Genomic DNA, 12,940 nt, shown 5'->3' with positions numbered 1-12,940 from the left:
AGTGTTCCATCTCTAATATGGTCTTAGGGATCAACTGAATCAGATTTTTGCCAAACATGTCAAGCATATTCTTAAAGCTTCCATGAAATTTATACTATTTTTATTCTGAAATGCCCAGCTTATTCTTGACATATTCCAAGTGTGAGAAATATATAAAGCACATTTTGGTCAAATTTTAACTTCAGATGATCAGTTTTTATTGCTGATATCTAGATTTTCTTTTTCAGTCAACAGACTTATTTTAATCAACAGATTGTTTTTCCCCTTAATTCAGTTCACCAAATTTTTTATTCCTTTTAGACTTGGATGCTAACTGTATTGTTAGTATCTTCATCCTGAATGCCTGTTGTCATAACTGAAGTTTAAGAGAAATTCTTCCTTTGCATTATACATCTCTGTTCTAATTTTGCAACTTCTGTTAATCAAAAAATAATAACTAAGCAGTTGATGTCAGCCTTTTTCATGTTAGATAAATGAAGGAAGTTTGGGGGGATATCAGTAGGTTAACAAACATTTAAAATACCTTTGTAACAAAATTTTGAATCGCAATTATGTTTTCCACCAAGTGGCTATTAGTCAAATTGAAAATTGTGTAGCTAAACCATAGAGGGCTGGCTTATGTTGTAAAGAGCATTTTACTCTGCAGACTTTAGAAATTGCTGTGAATTTGTATGTTATTCACTCAGTCATGTCCATCTCTTTGCAACCCCATGGACTTGTAGCCCACTAGGCTTCTCAGTCTATGGGATTTGCCAGGCATGAATACCGGAGTGGGTTGCCATGCTCTTCTCCAGGGGATCTTCCCTACCCAGAGATCAAACCCAGGTATCCTGCACTGCAGGCAGATTCTTTACTGTCTGAGCCCCTGAGAACCCCTTTTGTGCACTATAGCAGTTCCTTTTTGAAATGACAAAGAACTTTTTAAAATTAACCTTGAAGGAACTGACGTGCATTCTTTTTGAAGAGTGTTTTGATTATGGCTAAAGGAGTATATATGGTAGCTTACCATAAATGATATTGCTTCACAGGACAATATAGCTGCCCAGAAATGTCTTTTCTGGAAGAAAAACAATGACCTTAGCAAATATTTAAGAAATAGTATGATTTTCAAGCAGTGATATCCCTTTAGAGCCCTTTTAAGCTTCAAGCTTTTGTAGCACCAAATTGGAGAAGGAAGGACAAATGCATTTATCTTAATTATATTTAAATGGAGAAGTAATTTTATAAATCTTTAATTACCTGAGATATCTATGGGTTAGCCTCATTAAATATTATTTTACATGGGATCAAAATCATGCAAATAGAATATTAACCTTTATGCCCTTTCATTTATGTTCTAAACAAAGAGCTGAATTTTCAGTGGAATGGCATACTAGAGATGTCAGAGAGCAAACTAGGGAAGTTTCTAATAGAGAGGAGTGAGAAGTAGAGGCATAAGAAATGAGCAGAGCATTTATTTAAATGGGTAGAGCATAGGCAAAGGAATGTGTTGGAAGACAATGCTCTCTTGGTGAAATCTGTTGGAAAGATTAAAGATCATGGCACCAGGTTTTCCTTTAAGAACAAAAGCATGACTGAACCCCGGACATAGAACCACAGACTGGTTCCAAATCAGGAAAGGAGTACATAAAGGCTGTATATTGTCACCCTGCTTATTTAATTTATATGCAGAGTATATCATGCGAGATGCCGGGCTGGATGAAGCACAAACTGGAACCAAGATTGCCGGGAGAAATATCAGTAACCTCAGATACACAAATAGCATGACCATTATGGTAGAAAGCAAAGAAGATCTAAAGAACCTCTTGATAAAAGTGAAAGAGAAGAGTGAAAAAGTTGGCTTAAAACTCAACATTCAACAGAAAACTAAGGTCATGGCATCTAGTCCCATCATTTCATGACAAATAGATGGGGAAACACTGGAAACAGTGGCTGACTTTATTTTGGGGGGCTCCAAAATCACTGAAGATGGTGCTGCAGCCATGAAATTAAAAGACACTTGGTCCTTGGAAGAAAAGCTATGACCAACCTCGCCAGCATATTAAAAAGCAGAAACATTACTTTGGCAACAAAGGTCCATCTAGTCAAAGCTATGGTTTTTCCAGTAGTCATGTATGGATGTAAGAGTTGGACTATAAAGAAAGCTGAGCACAGAAGAATTGATGCTTTTGAACTGTGGTGTTGGAGAAGACTCTTGAGAATTCTGTGGACTGCAAGGAGAATAAACCAGTCCATCCTAAAGGAAATCAGTCCTGAATATTCATTGGAAGGACTGATGTTGAAACTGAAACTCCAATACTTTGGCCACCTGATGCGAAGAACCGACTCATGGAAAAGATCCTGATGCTGGGAAAGATTGAGGGCGGGAGGAGAAGGGGATGACAGAGGATGAGATGGTTGGATGGTATCACCAACGCAGTGGACATGAATTCAAGTAGGCTCCGGGAGTTGGTGATGGACTGGGAGGCCTGGTGTGTCGCAGTCCCTGGGGTCGCAAAGAGTTGGACACGACTGAGCGAATTAACTGAACTGAAGCCCTTGAAGCACTCAGCAGGAAGAAAAGCTTTAGATTGAAGCTAGGGGATTAACATTTATTTATTGCCTGCTGTGTGCTAAATACTGGCCTATGTATTTTGGAAAAGTTATTTTTGTTACTTAACAATGCAATGATTTATTTATTCATGTTTATGTTTAAATATTTAAAATCTCACACAGATATATGGTAGACTGTAAATATTCAGTTTAGTATTGTCCAGTTATCAAAGATTATTTTCTTATCTACTATATGGGCCCCCTGATTTTGACAGTTGGGGTACAAGACAGAGATTTTTTTGTGGACATAGGATAGTCAATGCTGTTAATAGTACTAACTGTACCATAAATGAGTAAAACTCTGGAAGAGGACAAGTAGTAAATGAATTGCTTAATCCATTAAGTTACTACACTAAACCCAAACTGAGGGAAGCTCCAGCTTCGCTGTACTTGACCCATGAGCATCTTGAATTACACAGCAGGAAAAGAGCTAGAGGTATTGCATCTTGAATGCTTCTGCTTAGAAATGGAATAATGCCCTTTTGTTCACAACCCATTGCACAAAACTAGATTCCCAGCCCGTGTAGCTATGAAGAGAATGGGAAATTTTGCCAAGCTCATGGATATTTAATGAGTGGTAAATGAGAATTCTGAAAAAAGTTATATAGAAAAAAATGGTGAAACTATATTTTTCTGCTCCTTTAGTTGATATGGAAAACATTTAAGTCCTACTGTATGAAAGAGTTCCTTGAAAAATATTTTGTCAGATTTTAACTTCTTCCTTAATTTAGGGTTGCTTTTCTATTTTATGTATTAACAACTATATTTATATTTTCTCTTACATTTCATTATTTTATATGGGGATATATTTAACTTTTAATTTATCTGTACCTGACAGTTCAGTTTCTTGCATGTTAAGAGTGTTTTATCACATGGAAATATATTACTGTTACCTTAGTTTGCATTTTTGACTGTCTTATGTAGATCAGTAGGAATTACAAAGAACACTTTTTCCGCTGGAAATACTCCATTGCATTCTGGGTAGCAATTTGCATTTTTGCTGTTAAGAACTATTTGCTATTCTCAAACACAAAGTAAGGTTGAAATAACCCTGAAACCTACATTAGTTATGAAATTCATTAATCTTTTTGGTGGACTTTAAAGTTTCACAATTTTTCCTATATATGAAAAAAAAATTAACCCTGTATTATCAACATGAAATATACACATAAATTTTGAAATGAGGTAACAATAAAATAAATAATTTTAATGTCATGCTAACTCTGGTAACTTCACACTGTTAACCAGAATCTCAAGGTCCAACTTACTTAGGGTAAAAGTTTTATCACAGTATGGGCTTCCCTAGTGGCTCAGATGGTAACGAATCTGCCTGCAATGCAGGAAAGCTGAGTTCGATTCCTGGGTCAGGAAGCTCCCCTGGAAGAGGGAATGGCTACCCACTCCAGTATTGTTGCTTGGGGAATTCCATGGACAGAGGAGACTGGTGGACTCCAGTCCATGGGGTCGCAAAGAGTCAGACATGACTGAGTGACTAATACTTTCACTTCATTTTTCACAGTTTAGTAAATTGAAAACCCATCCTTCAAAAAATCTTGAAAATTTAAAAATATTCTGAGCAGTTTAACCATTGTTAGCCCAAAATAGAGAATATAATCCATTAAGCCACGATGAATCTTAATTTGCTGAAAAAATTAAAAAGGAGCTGTGGCACAACTAACAGAATTCTAGTGTTGGTCTACTGCCCCTCTAACCAAATATCTGGTGTCTGGCTCTCACTGATCACATTGATCTTATTGGACTAAAAGGAATCTCCTGTTCTCCCTCCTTGAATGTCTAACTGTGTGGAGTGTCATACTGAAAAATGCAAGCACCCATATTGTTTCCTTTGGTTCTGACCAGCACTCTACAAGAAAGCAACTCCCGAATGCAGCACTCCATCCCCTTTCCTTCTCTACCACTGGTAACTACTCATATCACAATCTAGCTGTAATGTATGACCTCATTCTACTTGTGCCCTAAACTTGATTGGTTTTGAATACTAATATTTACAGAATGAGTAAAAATGGAAATGTGTGTATTGTTGTGATAGAGTTTGAAGGGGGTGAATGATACAGCTCACATAACTCAGAAAACAATGTATATATTAAGAAATATAAGTTACTGAATTTCAGTAACGAAAGCCTTGTTTCTGAGTTAGGAATTAACAGTAATTTACAGATGAGATACACTTCTTTCTTGACATTTTCTTCATTGAAAGACACTTTTTTAGATTTTTCTGTATTCTGAGTCCAGACAATTATTGATAGCTATTCTCGATTTCCAGTTTAATTTCAATATTGCATGTCTTTGTGTATTTTCATACACATTTCAATCATAACAAGGAGGCAAAGTTAGACTGCCACTTGACATCCTAATTTGGATGCCCCAGTATTTATGTGCAACCCTTGCTTTGCTAGAATCATTGGTAATACTTGGCACATTGACCATTCTTTCCAGCAGTTTTCTACTGCTGTCTCTTCATTTTCCTCCTCTCTGTTCCTTTAGGGATTGCATTATCCCTTAAAATAATTGGTCACTGTAGACTTGCCTTTCTTCTGGCTACTCTTACTAGTTAGCTTGAACCCACTCTCTTTTAATTGAGATCACATACCTCGTCTTGAGACTTAATGAAGTTCAGATTCTTTGTCTTGTTGCAGAAAGAATTCCATGAGAGGCAAAGTTATAAGTAAGAAGTTGATTTATTTAGAGAGATACACACACCACAGACAGAATGTAGTTTACTTCAAAAGATGAGAGCAGCCCCAGGACATGGGATTGTCTCAGAAAGTGAGAGCAGCCAAGGATAAAAACACCCCACCGACAGAGTGTGGGTCATCTAAGAAGGCAAAAGCCCCCCAAATATGGGGTGGTTAGTTTTTATGGGCTGGGTAATAAGTGAGAGGATTATTCCAACTATTTTGGAGAAAGGATGGACATTTCCAGGGATTGGGCCACAGTCCACTTTTTGACATTGATGATTATCCTTGGAACCGTCATAGCTCTGGTGAGTGTGTTATGGTAGATGCTAATATTTTACACTGAGCGTATAATGAGGCTCCAAGTTTACTGGAAGTTGAATCTTCTGCCATCTTGGACCTAGTTAGTCTAACCAGTTTATGTTGTATCTTCAAGGGCTGTGTCATTCTTTTAAAGGTTATGTCTTTCCCCCTTCCCTCCTGTTTCAAGCTCATCCATTTAATTACAATCATGGCTGTAATTCTGCTTCCCTGGTGGCTCAGATGGTAAAGCGTCTGCCTACAATGTGGGAGACCTGGGCTCAATCCCTGGGTTGGGAATATCACCTGGAGAAGAAAATGGCAACCCACTCCAGTATTCTTGCCTGGAAAATCCCATGGATGGAGAAGCCTGGCAGGCTACAGTCCATGGGGTCACAAAGAGTTGGACACAACTTAGTGACTTCACTTTATAGCTGTAATTAATGACAGTATGTCATTGATCGCTTTAACTATGTATCAAGCTAGAGAATGTCTAATGAACTCCAGAATGCCATACCTCTCAAATATACTTCCTCTTCTTTATTCTCACTGGCCATGGTTTCATTCAGATCATTAAGAACTCTTTCCTGTGTTAGCACAACTGCTTCCTAGATGATTATAAAGTCTTTAGATTGGCAGTCCAACAGTTCACTCTTTATCTTGCTTGTCAATGATTCCTCTAAAATAAACAGTGTTTAAGACTTTAAAGTCATTCTGTTTTTTGTTTTGTTTTGTTTTGTTTTTCCTAATTCTTTCAAGAAAAAAAAATGTAGCTCATCATCATGACAAATAAGGGTGTAATGAGCTCTTTTGTGGCAGTTCTACCACTCATTACATAAATGTTATGCTCTCTTTTGATTCTGTGCTTTTGTCTCTTGCCCAGGATGCACAGAATTCATTCTACCTGCTTGATGTTTTCAAAGAGAATCATAACTGGGCAGAAGTTAAAGCAGAGAAGGCAGATTTTATTCAGCACTATTGCGCTAGGGGAAAATAGACACCAGTATAAAATTGGGCTCTATTCTAAGTGCATAAGAACAAGTAGGTGTTTACAGCCAAGGAGCAAGGGGTCTCCTGTATGGAAAATTACTAAGAGGAAGCATCAGATGAGTGGGTGGGTGCATAGATTCTGGCTGAACTAACATAATAGGAGTTCTGCTGAAGAGAGATGAGGGTGATTGGATACCAAGAGTGAGAAGCGAGAAATTTTAACTAGCAGGGAGTTTGTAATTTCCTTGGTTCTGTCTCACCACATCAAAAGTTTGAAGCCACAGGAGGACCAATGTTATAGCTCAGTTTTATTTAGAAAGCAAAGGAAAAGACATCCTTGAGGTATGAGGGCGGGCTGACTCAAAAGATGCAAAGAGAAGAGAAGCCCCTGGCTCAACTCTGGCTCCTCTTTTGATATGTTTTTTCTCCTTCTCGTGAACCTGCCCTATGTAAATTGGTCTAGCCAGGAGGGCTGTTTGTTTTACCTGAGGTCCTCACTTGGGTCCTCTGACCTTCCTTTGGTCTATTTTCGTGGGCTTGTCCCTTCTTTGTCTTTTAGCCACTGCCATTTTGGATGCCTTTTTCCTATTCTAACTACCTAACATAACAAATCAAGAGTGATCAGATAGCAAGGGTAAGGAGATTCTTGCAAACTGACTTAGCAGGGTTCTTGCTAAAGCTGTATTTTGCCAGAAAGTGCACAGATGGGCCTACGTAAAGGTTTAGGAGCCTTACTAAAATTTGGTCAAGCTAAGCATATTTGTCAGTGCCTACTCGTTACGTGAGACTGATCTTGGGTAACTTTTTTTTTTTTTTTTGTAAAATTTTCCTTGAACATTCCCCCATGAGAACCAGTACATGTTTCTATTAAAGCCTACATTATGCTACATTGCTGGAGAAGGCAATGGCACCCCACTCCAGTACTCTCGCCTGGAAAATCCCATGGACCGAGGAACCTGGTAGGCTGCAGTCCATCGAGTCGCTCCGAGTCGAACACGACTGAGCGACTTCACTTTCACTTTTCACTTTCATACATTGGAGAAGGAAATGGCAACCCACTCCAGTGTTCTTGCCTTGAGAATCCCAGGGATGGGGGAGCCTGGTGGGCTGCCGTCTATGGGGTCACACAGGGTCGGACACGACTGAAGTGACTTAGAAGCAGCAGCAGCATGCTACATTGCAAAGTAGCCTTTTGTTAAAATTTATGCAGTCTTTTCTACAACTAAACTATCAGTTATTTGGTACATTAACTGTCTTGGGTTCTCAGTACCAGGCACAAAATATGACACTTAGCAGATGCTCTATAGTTTTTTTTTTTTTTGTAAAAATAAGAAAATGGAATGATATTTAAATTGATATGAGTGACAGCATGTTTTTCACTACATAATTTTTTATAAAAATATGAAAGTAATAGAAAAGGAAAATAATATTTGATGAAAGTAAATCTCTTCCAAGTTATACTTTTACACCTAACTCCTCTGCTTAAGTTGCTTAAATATATATGAGAAATGATTTGTCTTATATTCATAATAGTTTTGTGAATTTGCATATTATTATGACATAATTCATATTTCAATAGTTTGTGACAGAAATCTGATATTTAGTAGCCACAATGCTAATGAAATGTATTCATGTTAGATATTTTAATTCGGTAGTTAAATATTTGCTCCTTATTAGATATTCTACCTGCTGCTGCTTACAAATATGCTGATGATTTGCAGTGCTAGGAAAGATCTCCACATATCTTTATGCATGGAGCCAGATGGCCTTGCACCGTGACCTTTGCCCAATGCTGTTAGCATCCAGGGGAGCTGAGCAGCTCTGGCTCATTATCCACAACCAGATGTTTTCTACTTCTCTATCACTATTGCTAAGTGGCAGTTAATGTCTAGCACAATGAGTATTTGCTTGAACCTATGATCCATGAAATGCTGTCTCTTAAAATACAAATACCACCTACTAGCAGAAACTTCTCTGTGTGAATTTGTAATGCACTCATTTTCCTTCATTAGAAATCCTGCTATAATCTTAGTGATATTTTATTTAATATTTTTCTATCGTTCTCAGCTGGCAGCAAGTGAGGATATTTTAGCCTAAGAAATAATAAAGTTATAAATACAAATAATTCAAAAATTTCTTCTGAATATTCATTGTTCCAAAAAAAATCATCACAATGTATTAGCTCCATAAATATAACACAAATGTCTAATTACCCCATCACTTTCCTGAAAGCCTGATACCAAGAGAGTAAAAACTATTTTAGCTACTAGAAGTTCTGTGCTCTTACAGGGTAGTAGTCAGTTTTCCCTCAGTTTGGCTAATGAAACTCAGTCTTTCAGAATTTGTCCTATTCTGGATAAAGTGATAAAGCTGAAATCACAGAAAGACTTTCAGGATATGCTGATGTACTTAGGGTGTGGAGTGCAGTGCATGTACCTTCAGTTCAGTTCAGTCGCTCAGTCGTGTCCGACTCTTTGTGACCCCGTGAATCGCAGCACGCCAGGACTCCCTGTCCATCAGCAACTCCCGGAGTTTACTCAAACCCATGTCCATCAGGTCGGTGATGCCATCCAGCCATCTCATCCTCTGTCGTCCCCTTCTCCTCCTGCCCCCAATCCCTCCCAGCATCAGGGTCTTTTCTAATGAGTCAACTCTTCGCATGAGGTGGCCAAAGTACTGGAGTTTCAGCTTCAGCATCAGTCCTTCCAATGAACACCCAGAACTGATCTCCTCTAGGATGGACTGGTTGGATCTCCTTGCAGTCCAAGGGACTCTCAAGAGTCTTCTCCAACACCACAGTTCAAAAGCATCAATTTTTTGGCATTCAGCTTTCTTCACAGTCCAACTCTCACATCCATACATTACCACTGAAAAAATTATAGCCTTGACTAGATGGACCTTTGTTAGCAAAGTAATGTGTCTATTTTTTAATATGCTGCCTAGGTTGGTCATAACTTTCCTTCCAAGGAGTAAGTGTCTTTTAATTCCATGGCTGCAGTCACCATCTGCAGTGATTTTGGAGCCCAGAAAAATAAAGTCTGACACTGCTTCCACTGTTTCCCCGTCTATTTCCCATGAAGTGATGGGACCAGATGCCATAATCTTAGTTTTCCGAATGTTGAGCTTTAAGCCAACTTTTTCACTCTCCTCTTTCACTTTCATCAAGAGGCTTTTTAGTTCCTCTTGACTTTCTGCCATAAGGGTGGTGTCATCTGCATATCTGAGGTTATTGATTATTTCTTGTGCTTCCTGACAACCTTGATTCCAGCTTATGCTTCATCCAGTCCAGCATTTCACATGATGTACTAGGCATAGAAGTTAAATAAGCAGGGTGACAGTATACAACCTTGACATACTCATTTCCTGATTTGGAACCAATCTGTTGTTCCATGTCCAGTTCTAACTGTTGCTTCTTGATCTGCATCAGACTTGTCAGGATGCAGGTCAGGTGGTCTGGTATTCCCATCACTGGAAGAATTTTCCAGTTTGTTGTGTCCTCATAGTCAAGGCTTTGGTATAGTCAATAAAGCAGAAGTAGATGTTTTTCTGGAACTCTTGCTTTTTTGATGATCCAACAGATGTTGGCAATTTGGCCTCTGGTGCCTCTGCCTTTTCTAATTCATCTTGAACATCTGGAAGTTCATGGTTCACGTACTATTGAAGCCTGGCTTGGAGAATTTTGAGCACTGCTTAGCTAGCATGTGAGATGAGCGCAATTGTGCAGTAGTTTGAATATTCTTTGGGATTGCCTTTATTTGCGATTGGAATGAAAACTGACCTTTTCCAGTCCTGTGGCCACTGCTGAGTTTTCCAAATTTGCTGGCATATTGAGCGCAGCACTTTAATAGCATTGTATTACTGTGCAAAATACAAACCTGTAACCACATGCAGAGATGTGACCTTTGTGATTTGCCCCCTAATTGAGGCCTACTAAAAATGCTGTTTTCATATGACCCACTGTGGATTTTATAAGAATTGGATTCTTCTTTTTTGAATTAAATATGATGCTGATAATATATATATATGTTCTTTTTTAATTTGCCTTAGACTTACAGGCAAAACATTAATTTGTTCCTCATGTGTAAAACCGTGGTTAGCAGAGCTAACCATGTGTAATAACTCAGTTCCTCTAGAAGCAGAGCCAGAAGCAAAGTTTCAAGTGTTAATACTTCAGGAGTTGCAATGCTAGGGGCAGTGAGAATGGGGAAAAACAAAGTAAGGAAATAAATGCAGCAATACACTCTTCTAACCTTACCCGCCTGGCTACTGCTACACTATGAGTTGCAAAAAGACATAGGAAGCTGTTTCTCAGGTGTGTTTGCTCAGCATGTAAGCTGAGCTAGAAAGTTTGTATACAGAAAATTGTACTCAGCAGTATTCCATAGAGAGGAAGGAGTTAGTGGAAGTAAAGCAGCTCTGATCCTCTCCGATCTCTCCTTTGCATTTAGTCAAAGTATGCTGTAGGAAGCTAGCATTCCAGGTTACATCATCTTATTCCTCAGAGTTTGGTCAGACACCATGCTGTGGTAGGAGATTTCATTTACATCTAGACATGGATGGGTGATTTGTTTCATCTTTCACTAAGAAATGAAAAGAGGAGATAGTTGATACAGGAGATCTGAGTATATGTGCAGTGTATGTTTCATAACATTCCTCCTGGCTATTTCTGCAGTAATGAATTCTAATGGCTAAATGCTACATATGATAGGTCTTGGATTTTTATATGCTTGTTTCTCACACTAGACTCCACAGTCCTTGAAAACTTACAAGGTTCCTGATGTGGCCTCATCAGTGCTTAGCTGATGGCCTAAAACATAATAGGTACAGAGTAAATAACTGTTGAATTAATGATTGGTTATATGAGGTAGAAAGCAGAGAGATGGTAATCTTCACACTGGGAATAGTTTAAGTAGCAATGGAATCTGGGTATTGTGTTCTAAGAACAGAAAAGTCGAGAACATTAATTCTTTAGGCCTTAAGACAGACATTTGATGCCAGTTTGTTTTACTCTTCAGAATATTTTCTCTCTTCTGTTTTAATCAGGATAGATACCAAATGGAATATAAGAAATTGTCAAAAGCCTATTTATCACCATTTGTGAAATTTGAATAGAGTTCTGAAGTGACTTTGAAAGCAAAGGAAGGCTTCACTCTCCTCAGAGTATCAGTTAGCTAGGCTAATATCAGTGTCCTCCAATTAGAAGTATAAAATCATCTATTTATGCAAAACCAACCAACATTTTGTACCTCCCACATGAAAACTGTACAGTAGGTTAACAGATGAATTTTTTAAAAAATTATATTTAGTATTCCTGTATACCTTAATAACTTTCCTTTCTATTTGTGGACTATCAAATTTTAAGGGTCTTAAGAGCCAGTGGGGATAGACCCATTCCAGAGCACTGGTTGGAAGAAGAAAACTGAATAGGAGCAAGGAATTTAAAACTATGATTTATGACTAAACTCTGTGTCCTTTTGCATATTGACAACCCCACTAGTATATCTAATAAATATCTCAAATGTAACATATCTGTTACATGTAGTCCTATTCCTAAATTATACCACAATATTATATGGGAAGTAGTATTTCATAATTGAAGACAACTTCTTAAATTTAGCATATTTAATTTTAACGGAAATAAATTATTTTTGAATTATATCACTGGTAGATAAACTTTATCATAGTTCATACCACTCATTAAATTTGGAGATTAGTTAATTCAACCTTAGTATTTACTACTGTAGGAGACAATACCTAATGAGTGTGTGTGTGTGAGTGAGTGAGATGTATTAATAAATAATATGGCCAGTGAGCCATAAAACTGGAATAGAAACCTGGCTTTCTTCTGTTTATTTTTAGCATTTCATTGCAAACCAGAGCAAATTATAATTTCATGTAAGCTATGGATCAATACATATTTTCTTGCTGGTATGTTGTTGTTACTATGTTTGTTGTTATTATATTCCATTCTTAATTTCTTCTTTTAAGCTTCTTTTTCTTTCATTTCCTGTAACCTTTCCCTATTTACTCCTGTTCTATCTTGAATCAAAGACATTTTTACCCACTTAGCTAGTAACACACATTCCTTGATGTTGAATTGTTGTTGTTCAGTTGCTACTTTCGCAACTCTTTGCAAGTTCATGTGCTGTAGTATGCCATGATCTTCTGTCCTCCACTATCTCCCAGAGTTTGCTCGAATTTATGTGCATTGAGTTGGTGATGCTATCTAACCATTTAATCTTCTGCCGCTCCCTTCTCTTGCCTTCAATCTATCCCAGCATCTTTTCCAGTGAGTCAGCTCTTTGCATCAGGTAACCAAAGTATTGCAGCTTCAGCAACCATCCTTCCAATGAATATTCATG

Source organism: Cervus canadensis, chromosome 1 (genome assembly GCF_019320065.1).
Source record: "Cervus canadensis isolate Bull #8, Minnesota chromosome 1, ASM1932006v1, whole genome shotgun sequence".
Lineage (NCBI taxonomy): Eukaryota > Metazoa > Chordata > Mammalia > Artiodactyla > Cervidae > Cervus > Cervus canadensis.
This window is presented reverse-complemented; position numbering follows the sequence as displayed.